Source organism: Haemaphysalis longicornis, unplaced genomic scaffold (assembly GCF_048455015.1).
Source record: "Haemaphysalis longicornis isolate Haplotype H1 unplaced genomic scaffold, Haemaphysalis longicornis Haplotype H1 scaffold_7, whole genome shotgun sequence".
NCBI lineage: Eukaryota > Metazoa > Arthropoda > Arachnida > Ixodida > Ixodidae > Haemaphysalis > Haemaphysalis longicornis.
Genome location: NW_027526422.1, coordinates 76,368,296 through 76,381,365, shown reverse-complemented (window position 1 = coordinate 76,381,365; position 13,070 = coordinate 76,368,296). Strand labels below are relative to the sequence as shown.

The 13,070-nt window shown below is 47.8% G+C and overlaps 1 pseudogene; it reads right to left on the bottom strand.

Annotated features, from left to right (window-relative positions):
• Positions 1–11,723, bottom strand: part of LOC144146364 (uncharacterized) — a 45,920-nt pseudogene extending 34,197 nt beyond the window's left edge.
• Between the last annotated feature and the right edge of the window lie 1,347 nt (positions 11,724–13,070).

The window sequence follows — 13,070 nt, the reverse complement described above, 5'->3', positions numbered from 1 at the left end:
AACGTAAACTTCAATCGAATAAGCCACATAATTAGGAAAAAAGGGAATGGCCATGCGACCCACTAGCTCATATCCCGCAGCAGAACCTATGATGTCACACGAGACAGCTCTGCGATTGGCGGAGGGCGGCAAAAGCAAACGAAAATTAGGTGGAGTATAAGCCTGCCGAACGAGCTATTTGCCTTAAATTTAGGGCACATTCTTTTTAAAGCCGTAAGAATGGTGGTAAGTGTAAGTTACGAAAGCACATGTAAACATAGAAGTACCGCTGCGTACTGCTGCTGTTGGTACTGCGCGCACTATTCTTTTTTTAGCTGCACTGGACTGCGGGGCTTTGGGGTTGTCTCAGACGACACTGGCCGATTGATTGACGCGACGTTGTCTTACGTGAACATATTTGTCGAGCGAGCAGTATGTTTCACGAAACGATTTTCTCCCAGAACGAAAAAAAAGGCAAAAAACGACACGCCATGGTACGGTGGCGCCATCTAAGCTCAGTAACGTAAACAAACGCGCGAATACCTCGATACCAACTCTGCCGTACAGGATGGAGACACCCTTTGAACGGTCCCGTGCCGCTGCGATTGGATCAACGTGCTCAGCGCGTTGTTCGTTTCGTTTCCCACGCGACCCAGCAACGCGAAACAGATGAGTTGATTCAAACTTTGTCAGTTAACCGCGTTGCGGCGATACTTTTAGCGCGATTTTGATACAATGACTTGCTTCGGCGGTGAGCGAGCGATCCAAAATGGCGGCCCCAGCGTGTACGTGTCTCTACCCTGTACGGCGGACGCGTGAATCAAGGGATCCTAGGCTGCAGAGCGCTCTGTGATGTCATTGCAGCTACGAAAACACACGATTTAGCGGGAAAATCAAAATTTTAACATAAATTGAATAATCTCTCAGTGAATAAAGCAATGCAGCGTTTGCATTCGAACAAGCGCTGGGGGCACTACAAAACACGAAATCTTTCGAATAACACAAACTTGTATTTTGTCTTCATGGCTCCTTTAAATGGATGCGATGCCCTAGAAAGTCGATGAGTTGCGATACGATGCGCCACTTGTCGCATTCATTCAAACGCGCCTAATGAAATCGCGCTCGTTTTCGTTGCGGAAATGAAGCGACTTATCCGCCGCGCTGACCCACAATGACAGAAGAAAACAAACGGTTTGTGGTTCGAGGGGTAAAGCTAGAGCTCTTTGCTTGCCTTGTGCGTAACACCCCGTAAGACGGTGTCCGAGTTCGAAATCGTACGGAAGGCGCTCGAAATTCGTACGAGGCAGTACGACCGCCCAATCAACGCGCTGTTTCAGCATTGATTGGGCGGCAGCACGGGCAAGTCTGCGGTGAGGGCATGAACCCTAGGCGCGCGTACGTCTCGTTTCCCTCCCTCCTCCCTCAATTCCACTACCATCCCCCACCCCTGCTTGGATAACATGCATTGGGTTATGTGTGCATGCTCAGATGTGAAAGACACAGGCGAAAATGTGACTGCGAAAGCCTTTAAGTCGACCAAGAATTTTAAATGCGGAGCATTTCTTAGGCTCGCGATGGCACCCGTCGATGTTGTCGGCGCCGTCCACACGCTCACTGCGCATGCGCGTCGCGTCGAGGCGCAGGTGCGCGTCTCTCCCCCGTACCCTCCTCGCTCTCAACAACAGGTGCGGCGGTGCGGGAGAAGCGCGTTTACCCCGTGCGCTCCGTCGCTCTCAACAACTGCTGCGGCGGTGCGGGGGGAGCGCGTCTGTGCGCGCATGCGTCGTAGCTACCCGTGGGCTGCGTCGCGCTCAACAGTAACGGCAGCAGGGCGTGTACACGTGATAACGGCGTGGTGGGTGCGTGGAAAGTTCGCATGGAAGTGTGCGCATGCGCGTCTCTCCCCCCTAGTCCTCTCCCTCGAACGCGGGCGGTGTGTATATAAGCGGCGGAGCACGCGTTCGAAATTCAGTCAAGGGCGTCTTTGCTTGGCTTTCGCTTGACTTGACGCTTTGCTTGACGGCACCATCAATAAAGACAGACATTAACTTTACACTCCTTGCCTTCGCTTCTCCTTCATTCAATAAATAAGAATAATAAAGACGAAATAACAATTAGGCATTCCCAAACCATACCCAATTACGCAACTTTCACGCGATACCCCCACCACTCTGCGACGCATTTACTCGAGTTCCCCCCGTGGGAAGATGCGGGCGGGTTTTTTGGCACACATCAGTGTTCGACGAATGGGAACTTGAGGCGGCAATGGCGGTGGCTGCCCGATCTTTCGGCCACGCCTTTCTTTTGTGTTCACGCCCGTTCGCGCTTCTGTCCGTGCCGACGCTCTTCTGTAATACCTATCCTCAGAGGGACCGACAGAAAAGCGGAAGTGCTGATAATGATGCTTGCGCTCAGCCAATTGAGCAACTTGTGAAAGAGGCGTCGAGGGTGGTGAGGAAGAGAGTGATAGCTGTGCCGAGTAAAGCAGCTTCACCGGAATAAAAACTGCAGGGGGGGAGGAGAGGTTAGCCATATACAGCTTCCTTATAAAATCTTACGGTCTTGTTGCTACCGCCTGCTGAGGAAACAGGACTAGTGCCCATGGTAAGAACGCTATTTAATTGCACTTCTCTCTCCACTCGCTTATGACAGTGATTCCCCTTTTGGCACGCCCTCATCGTCCTTTTCCACAAAACCCCCTTCAGATACTCGGCCGTGAGGGAGGACCTAGCAGTCACTGGTGGGATAATGTTCACGAAAACTTGATCGACCCAAGCTTTGTGGTTATTAACAACAGCAGTGGTCTCAAGAACTATAATCGTACTCGTTGTTACTGTTATAATCCCATTCTCGGTCTTATCACTATCACCCAGCTGAGGCACACTGCATCCAGAAGGACGAAGGCTTCTCCCATAACATCCAAGAGTTGATATTCTGCGTCAACCAGTTGCAACTTTCCGGCTCCTCGAAGTTTTAGTAGGAGGTATGAAACGAGGAGTCGTTCAGTTGAATGCAAAGCAGTATTTTCAAATCGGTAGCACTGGGGACAAAAGCTTCCTTTGAGCTCAGCTTCAAGTTGACAACTTTGCTGTTCGAGGTTTCAGGGTCCTAGAACCTAAGAGCTCTGAATGCAAGGCATTAGACTTTGACAATGAATTAAACAAAAAAATACTCAGAGTTCTCTAAAGTATTCTGGTATTCTCACACAGTTCGTGTCAAATTGGCTCCTTGCTCTGTTCGAAAGGTTCATTTTTCTGAGATGGTTTTGCTAGGTGTCTTAACGGCGATAACTTTGAACGAGAAGTTTGGGGGACGAAATTTAACATGTCTCCCTCGGATTTTCGTATCACGCCCATACCCCTATCTACCTCGGTCTACCAACTTTCTTAGCATTTCTTACGTTACTCGTACGGCCCAGCTGTCCTCAGCCGTCCATATCACAAGGCTGGTTCTTATGATACTGGGCTGTTAACATCTACGGGTGTCGAAATACGGGCACCGTTCATCGGCCTAGTCAATGAGGCTCAAAATGGTTTCCCATCACATCTGCAATAACAAACACACTGCCACTTACTCGGTCGTGTGGGACTGGTAGTAGCCAGTGAAGACGGCATCCAGCTTGACATCCTGCTTGTCCATAATAAGGCAGCACCAGTCGCCTAGCGCTCTGTAAATCTTGATGCCATCCACGCGAACACAAGATGCTGGTCCTAGCATGGACTTCCAGGAAGCGACGTGGGAGCTGAGGCAGCGAGATGCGTCGTGAACAACCTTGCTGTAGGTGAAAGGGCGCCTGTTTGTGACGCCGAGGACGAGGAAACTCAGGTGCGACGCAGGCGGAAGCTCTCTGAATGCCGCCGTCACCGCTTCGAATGGCGTCTTCAGGTTTTCATCTTCTTCCTGCGCAGCTATGGTGCGCAAGTTGAGCGTGCAGCGCACTTCGTCACACAATTTATGTGCTAAATTTTCGGGTTCGCTCGTTGGGGCCCAGTTAATAACCGTGTTTCCTCTGGCGCCTACTGGAACAGCCTTGAGGACAACTTGGGCATCGGTCAGGCGAACAACCGCAACGACGGTGTTGCCCAGCATGGCGTAGCCCAACACTGCGATCTTGTCCACGGAACCATAAGCTTTCTTGACCTGCGCAAATAAATCACGCGCCCAACAGAGACCTGCGTTAACAAGGTATAGATCAGGAACAGAGGAGGGTTTTATTATAAACCTTTAACTATAAGGAAACTATAAGGAAAGCAGTGCAGCAAAACGCTGTTGGCCGAATCTCCGACAAACAAGAAGCTCTGTGGGGCATGGAGTGAGCGCATCACTTCATAGTCCGCACATTGTAAATACATCGCACGACCTTCATACTTCGTCTCATTTCTCGTGCCACCACATAAGATTACTTTCTGCCACGCACGCTAAAATAACATAAGGACTGTATTCAAGAAAAGGCTCTGGTATTTCAGACTAAGCCTAGAATTTTTGAAAGGTCGTTATGGTATGACTTCTCAGGGCAGGGAATAACGCAGCGGACGAAATATATGCACGAAAGAGTGACAAAGTTGTGAGATCTTTTTGACGCCACCCCGGGTATGAATTGAGAGATACCAGGCGCTCCTGAAAACTCACTCATTCGAAACATGATTTCGTTATCTCAAAAGACATGGTGATTGTGCCTTGGCGCTGTCATACCTCTGCAGATGGCGAATCCTCGAATTGATACTTTATTTATTTATTTGACCAAGAAAAAAGCCCTGCCACACGTGACCACCGGTACACCCTTTGGATTTCGTATCTGCAACATTTGAAACAGAATGCAATGCGTACCAGTTCACTGTTGCAGTACTTTCTGTCTCTCGCGTACCAGCCGAACTTGCAGATTCGGGCAGGGATGAACGGGTAGACCTGCGCGTTCTCTACCGGTTTGAGCTCCGCACCTGCCGAGAGAAACAGAAGTCCGCGTGTTAGGCACGTGATGACGGAGGGTGCAGATGAACGGGGCCGCACATCAGGGTTAGGTTCTAGTATCGTTTAAAGACGGTAGTCTTTCTTGGGCTACTTAAATCCAAAAATTTTGGTCTGTCTGTATGTTTGTCTGTCTGTCCGTCTGTCTGTGACTCGATTCAGCCACCCGGCCAAAGTAACATTGATATTCCGCAATAGTCTTATATACTCACAGCCGCATGTAAACGTCTAAGCCCGGTTTATATGTTCATACTTGCAAATTTGTTGAACAAGAACAAGACATTACGCAAATATAAGACAGGAAATTACTTCACAAGGGATATTTACAGTGTTCCTTTATTAAAAAATTCATAGATGCTTGGTTTTTCGATAGCAAATGATATTCTACATCTACTGCAGAAAACCGCTCCCTCCTGGCGGCATATGAAAAATCACGCGCCAACAGCAACGAAAGGTTCCACTAGCTAGGTTCCAAGTTCTGCTTGGCATGCACGTGGAGCACGGTCACGCGGCTCCCTCCATTCACGCCAGTCTCTGCCGTACTGCCGCGCTGGCATCGAGGAACCCCGCCTGTAGCAGTGGAACGCGGTAAATTCAAATCGCCTTGCGCAAACGTTTAGTGTGTTTACCTTGGAATGAGTGCGACGGTAGAGGAACAGCGTGAGAGGTGAGCGGGAATGGGAAGGGGATATTTCCTTGGCAAATGTCTACAAAGACTATTGTCTTTTGACGACATTTGCAACGAAAGGAGCAGATACGCGGCCAATTTTTTGTTGGACGGGAAGCGACAACATGGTGAATCGGTACGTTATATGAAATTGCAAGTACCATCAGAGTGAAACAGAAACCTAGGCGTGTTAGCGCAAGTTTGTTATCAAGAGCACCTATTGTTGCCTTTTATTCACAAATGACAATACTTCGAGTGGCCTTCTGTGGAATAAAACAGGGGAATACGACAGCCGCTAAACCTAGAATGTAGAAGGGTCGTTCGTTAAAAATAGAGAAATGACGGAAGTAGTTATGCCGCGAAAGTAAGACATTAAATTGGAAGCGTTTTTGCAAGACATTCAAACACGGGTAGTTTCGCGTTTTTTTTTTTTTTCAGTTGGAAAACATCTTAAAACTTCCCGTTTGAGCGGGAACTTCAAATTTAGCTCTTCCAACAAAACATTATGGTACTTCTAGCGCTCTTTAGCATAGTGGAAACGCAGTTAGACATTTTTGTTATACCGAGTAAGTTGCAATTTAAAAGCTGTTTTTCCGTTTTTTTTGTTTTTATGGTGACTAGCCACTCTTCACATCACTAATAACAAACTTTCGATCATGCAAGGATTAGGTGGAAATAAGCTTGTGTTTTTTACTTTCTGATTCGACGAAATTGAAAAAAAAAATACGTGTAGGTTTTGGGCAAGACATGCCTACATGTAATTTCCGGCAACTTCCAGTTTGCTGCAACAAACACATTTGCTCCTCGCTTTCCCCCGTCCCAAAGTTCGCGCATTTTTTCGCTTTTATTATTTGTAAAAAAATTAGGTCGACCCAATTGTTTAAACCCAACTGCAAAAAATATTGAAAATCGATACTTAAGGTGAATGTGATTGATAGTACACAACCAGGTAAAACAAATACGGAATATTCAAAATTGACGAAATACGGAATTCATAGGGAGTATTACTAATGCAAATGTCTTTCTAAAAACGAAAGAATCACGTGATTCGTCAGAATATAAAAGTTTCACTCAGTTTTTCTGGCGCTCTTAGGGACATAAAACCGGTGTAAAATTTTAAAATCTATTTAGCGTAGTTTATGATCGCGCGCTTCAGATGAGTGTCGCTGTTTTTATTCCGGCGGTGGTTCAGCAAAGGCAAAAATCTCGTATACCCATAATTCCGTACACACGGAACTTTTCAGGAGAACACACCCCGTGGTTATTAAGGTGGCAGCCTTAAGTCCCCCTTGAGAACTGAACTGGCATTATTATTTTCCGGCGGAGAAAACCACCGCCGCTGCTAACAGTGGACAAAAACAAACATACCTTAAGTTCGAATAAGAATTGAACTCGGGTCTTCCGAGTAAGCACCCAAAGCGTCAGTAGCGTTCTACCTCAGCACGCTGCCATTGGCAGAACAAAAACTAGCTTAGTGCGTACTTTGCTGACAATGTCCCAAAACAGGCAATCGAAGCTATAATGCTGTTGCCTTGAAAGCACGTAATAAAATGTAATTGCCTCAATGAGTTCCCCCTCGTCATGCATGCTGTTTTTTTTTTCGAACAGTTTTCCAAACAAGATAAACACTCTTTGGTATTCTTGTTTATACTATTAGCTTATGTTTTTTATTATTTCTTGGCCACAACTTTGGAGGTCATCACTGCGAGGTGACGTATAGTCGTTATGCTCAGCAAACAAGCCGAGACAAGGCCACATTAGCCGGGACCCGGCTACGTGTACGCTAACATCCTCAAGATCTTTCCATGCAGGCTGCGCAACCACGGCGCTCTCCATTGGCGCATGCACCAGCCGCTGTACCTAGCTTGGCGACTGATTTAGCCGCTTTATGGAGCACTGAAACAATCGCTTTGCCGACTATGAGGACAGCGCCGTATTGAATCACGTATCAGACGACGCTCTTCGATTGTCCGCGCCTGAGGTTTCAAATACCGACGATTTTGGCTGTAGCCTAGCATCGCCGTTTGATGCTATAGACGCATTGTTTGGAAAACATATGGCAAATAAACGTGGTCTTGTTCTCACTTGAGTTTCCGGCGTTGATTTCACTCACTAGTAGCTCGTAGCGACGCAGAAGCCTCGCGGCATCCTGTGGCCTGGGAGCCCATCCCGTGGCGAATGGGTGCACGGGCTCCCATGTGTTCAGTCGGTGGAGCATGTAGGTTTTATCAAGACCGTGCTTGTTAGCCGTGACGAGTGCCTGAGAACGGGAAACGACAGGCATTGAATAACAAAAAAAAATTAGGAAAGCTTGCGCTCACGTGCAAGAACTGAATGACAAAGCTGTTGCTGGTGATGATTGACGTGCACAAAGTTGATTTTTAGTAGCGGTGGTGTCGTGGTTGACGTAAGCGGCATGACATTTCAGTAACTTCATGTTGAGCAAGGCTAGAGTGAGGTCGTCGTTTTGGTCGACGTTTCCGTACGCCACTCTGCAACCGCGACTTAACGTCTACCGCGGCTGCTTTGCACGCCGAGCCTCTCGAAGCGCGTACTTTTCCTCGGCCGTGCGAACTGCCTGGGGCCGGGCCATGTGGAGCCAATGATCGCTTACAGGAGCTTGGACGTTCGGATTGCGGCTTCTCTACGGTACAGAACGCATGCGCAGGACTACACGACGACGAATGAACGAGGGGCGTACGCTATGATGTCTGTCTCGTTCCGGACAAGTGTTGCAACGATACGGCGAATACTGGAATTTTCTTGTGTTCAATGTTGGCCAATCTGCCTAATTGGGTATGCTTGGCTTTCCGAACGTGCGCTCGAGGCACGTGACGAACGCTGGTGTTTTGGCCACTATTGACCAACCTCCATTAGTGGGTATGCTAGCTTGACGAACGTGCGTTGGATGACGCGTGTACGAGCACTGGGCATTTTCTTGGTAGTTTTAAAACTTTGGACGCAATACACAAATGATGTGCTCAACTGCCTCGCTGTTGAAAAAATTGCTTGGCGCACCTAAGTCGTCTTACGCGCTTTGAAGTCGACAGCCAGGCGATACTCACTGCTACATCGTATTCCCATCTCTTTATCCGATTTAGTTCTTTTCTTTGCCGATTGATGCTAATTACTGGAACCGCGTTCTTTTCTTCTGCACCGTGCTTACGCATCTTTGATCCCTTTCGTGCATAGAGTATGAAACTCTATGCTTTCATGTCTTCGTCTTGCGAAGCAAATGACGTCCTCGCGCACCCTGGCCCACGTCACAGGTTCCCTAGATTCAGCGTTCTGCGCGGCCGGTGTGCACTTGGTGTACTACCGTGCCGTCACGTCCTGGTGTTACGGGGCACGCACTATTACACAACTTTTACGGTTCCCATTCATGGTTTTGTGTTTTTTGTAAAGTGGACACAAAGGCAACTCAGAGTACCCGATCCTTGACCAAGTTTGTATGTGAAAAAAAGAAGGAACGACGACGACAATTTTTGTTCTACCGATGGCCGCTTGCGCATATGGCGCTGTTGACTGCCCTGGGCTAATACTGTGGAGACCAAGTATCAAATTCAATTGTAGAAGCTCCATATTTCTCCTTTTTTTATTTTAGTACACACTGAGGGCCATAAGTGTTCGAAGTATCCAATCTTTACAGGGGTAGCTTTTTCTAGATAAGACTACAACGTTCGCAGAATAAGATGTAACACATGTAACAACATTACTCGGAAACATTTTTTCTCGCATTATAATGCTTTAGCATTTCCGAAGTGTCTCTGTCCACTTGTTTTGTTTTTGGGGAGGGGGGCACTACGGTTTACTTGTGACGCTTTTTGTGAAGAAGGCCCTGCCTCCTCAGCATTTTGAGGCCGACAGGAACATTTGGAAACGTAAAAAACACCGTCCTAAAGGTCGATATTCAATTCACTCATCAATGCTTTAAGCCGAATTCCTGAGGTTGCTAAATCTATTCTTCGTGTGTTTTTCGCTCAGTCCTCGTGTTTTGTGCGGTCAAGTTACAGTGATGAATTGTCACCAACTATCCCACGTTTCAGTGTTGTTTCAGTAAATCTAACAATTTAAATGAACAATTTTTTAGTGCCCACGAGCAAGGCCTGTCGAGTTCTTAACGTTCGGAGTGACGACCGGCTCCTTTGGCAAGGAAGGCTGAGCGCACTACAGCTTACCTCAGGGTTAAAAGGGGCGTAGTGGTTCATGTCCAGAAGGATAGTGGTGTAGCCGTAAGTGGCGGCCAGCTGCAGAAACGGCGATGTCTCCCATACGTTGAGGTTGTTGTTTTTGTTTATGATCACTGGAACGCTCAGCTTCATGTAGTGCTCAATTCTGCAACCAGAAAAGAACAGAGATTGAATCAGAAACCTAACGCAACAAATGCACTTCTGCTGGCAAATAGTTATGCAACAGAGAATTCGCGTACTAGGGAGGTATTTTAAGGCTTCTTTTCCCGAGCGATAAATCGCGGATCACGGGCGTAGTTACTCTGATGGCGGTAAGGGAGAAAGTGCCTATGCGCATTGCACAAGTTTTAACGGGGACTCGAGGACTACGCTTGTCAGTGAGTCTGCTAAGGTAAATTCGTGCGCGTGCAAAAGCCTGTCTGTTGTGCTTGATCAGTTGCTTCTCGGCGAAAATGAGATGATCAAGCGGATTGGCACATTCGCTTTAGATCCCGCCAGAGACAACCGTCACGAGTTGGCCACGTGTTCTGCTGCTCGTTTCCAATTAACTCCGGCTTACGTAGCGTTCTACCTAGCTCAAGGAGCAGAGGTTGAAGGTACGAATTACTACTTAAAAAAGGGGCGTTTTGCAGACCACATCTTGCTTTTGGACAGCAGATTTAAAATTTTGTTAATTCGAAATTCACCCCAAGTCATTTTAAAGGCAAGGTGACTTTTACACATTGAATTTACAGGAATCTATCAAGACCACACAGAGCTTCGTTTTACTCAATTGATTCAGTGTTTTATAATACCCTCTCAGCTTGACCCCTCGCAAACGGTGCTTTGTTTACTAAGAAGTTTAAGCGCGGACAAAATTTCAGTTCTCTTGCGTTATCATATAGAGGGAGGTAACAAGCGAATAGTTAGTTGGTTTACTCAGATCCCTACGCTAGAGTGTGACATGAAACGGAACTGAGGCAAGCAATGCGGCTATTGGTTACCATCACTCTTCCTAGGTGGCGCAGCTATGCCTTTGTGACCGCGCTCCCTTGGCTCCCTTGCCTCGTTTACTTTTATCGATAGTGCATGTGCCGCATTTTGCTACGCTGCGTAATCGTTCAGTAACAAATAGGATACGACGTGACAAACGGTGAGTGAAGCGGCGGAGCAACTCATGCCAGTCGGGTGGTGTAGTGTCATGTCGGTGGAGACGGCGAATTTCAAGCCACCACAACCTGAACGGACCACAGCGCAAAACAGCCCCGTTACCTAAGCACACCCGTGTGACAGAAATCTGCCTTTGAACATACCTTGAGTTCGTGCAGCCCCTCCACGACGCTTGCGAAGTTTACTTGTCGCAGGGATTAAGTGCGAGAACTCAGCGAACGTAGAGGCTCAGTATTGAACCATACTAAGACATCTGGGCATTAACACAATGTCTATAAAGCGCATGCTACCATGCGCTTCATAGACTAATGAATCTAGTCTATAATGGTGTGCAATCTAGTGAATATTGCAGTGTAGCGGGGCTGCAGTATTCACTATATTTCACACCATTTCTTGAGTACGGTTTTCTAGCGTTACCGTTTTAAGTACAATATCTCGCAGTCGTAATATATGAGCAGTACAGCGAAGTGACAGAGCCCCACTTACGTTTCCCTGCAAAGGTCATGCTATTTTGCCACGGTCGAGGCGGTCCTCACGGGCGCGTCCGGAGAACGAAATATCTTGTCCGCCCAGTAGGATACGCTGTGGGGGTACAAGTCGTGAAGCTTGGAAACGAGGTCACCCTTGCCGCAGCCGGATGGGCCCCGGGTGATGAAGAAGACGCGCCCGTGATGCCGCAGAAAGGCGACCGTGTTCGGGTCCCGAACGCACGGGAAGCGAGGTTCCTCTCTTGGGGTGGCTTTGTCTTTTAAATGCTGCTCGCAGGCCTCCATCGGTGGAACGTCCTCCGCCACACCGGGTTCTGTTAAATCAACCAGACGAATTATCTGACGCCAGGAACGCCACCACTATGACCCAAATGAGGTTATAACCATGGAGTACGAAAGCTGGTACCACTTTTAGAAGTGAACCCCTCAATTTACTCCCGATAACACACACCCAATTCAACGCACCCCACCCCACGCACGCACACAATGGACCAATCATGATTGAGGTCGACCCTTTGTACTGAGCAATAATCATTTCAGGTTGTCTGCACGAATACGAAAGTTTGCATTATAAATGTACATTATGAAGTAATTACCACTCTTGTCTGGCATAAATCAGTCAGTTTTTATTCTCCTGTGACAAAAATGCGAAATTAAGAGGATAACGCAAATGTACAGAGGGGGCGTTGCATAAGCGTAACTTTCTTCTGACTACATGACGCAGTCTAGTTATTCACACAACGAGAACCCAATACTGATGGTTAATTCCCGTGTCTGATTGCGTTGATAACGCCCCTATAGCAATTCCGGAGAAGCTCGTGAGCCCACGCCGCTCGGTGTCTGCTCTACTCTATCATACGTATTGTTCGTAAAAGTACGCAAGCGAAATAGCGTCTCCACAACAACGCCAGTTTTGAAGCCATCGCTATTTTGACTGCAAGCGGGAGGGATGCCTTTAGCAGCGATTGCGACAACTCGTGGCGCTGCTAGTGACACCTCCTTTGGTACTAGCTTCATTGCCGTCTGTTGTCTTTGTAGTAGTCTCCTCACCCACACCTTTGCACTACCCCTACTGTCAAACCTGCGGGGCACTCGACAATCACTACCATTCCCTCCGCGAAGGCCCCGCAGACCCATACCTCCCCTTCTATTCCACCACCTTTGGGAGCATATGTTGGGCGGTCCAGGTAGTCTGGCCAAGTTCTCACCACCGTCCGGGCCCTGGCGGTCGTGGCTGCCGTCTGGGCCTCCCCCCACCCCCGATTACTGATCCCGAATCACAAAATAAAGTCTCTCTCTCTCTCTCTGCTCGCCTCAGTCATGGTGCTCCTTCTTTGTGCCCAGTAGATCTTCGTTCATTGTTGAGTATATTTTGTCTGCAGTGGTTCTGCCTTCAGCAGCTCTTGACACAATGTAATGCTGCAATTCTTGCTAATCTCTCCACAACTAGGCTATGCGGCTGGTCGATGTGCTGTGGGTAGCATGGCCTGCTTCGGTATACCTCCAAAATTGAGCGCTTCTCAATGATAAAAATTCATATTGCATTTTTGTCTGCGCATTAGCAAGCTTTCAGAAAAACCAACACGCCTGATACAATTTTCGCCCAGCGAGAAAGACCAACAGCAGCCGATA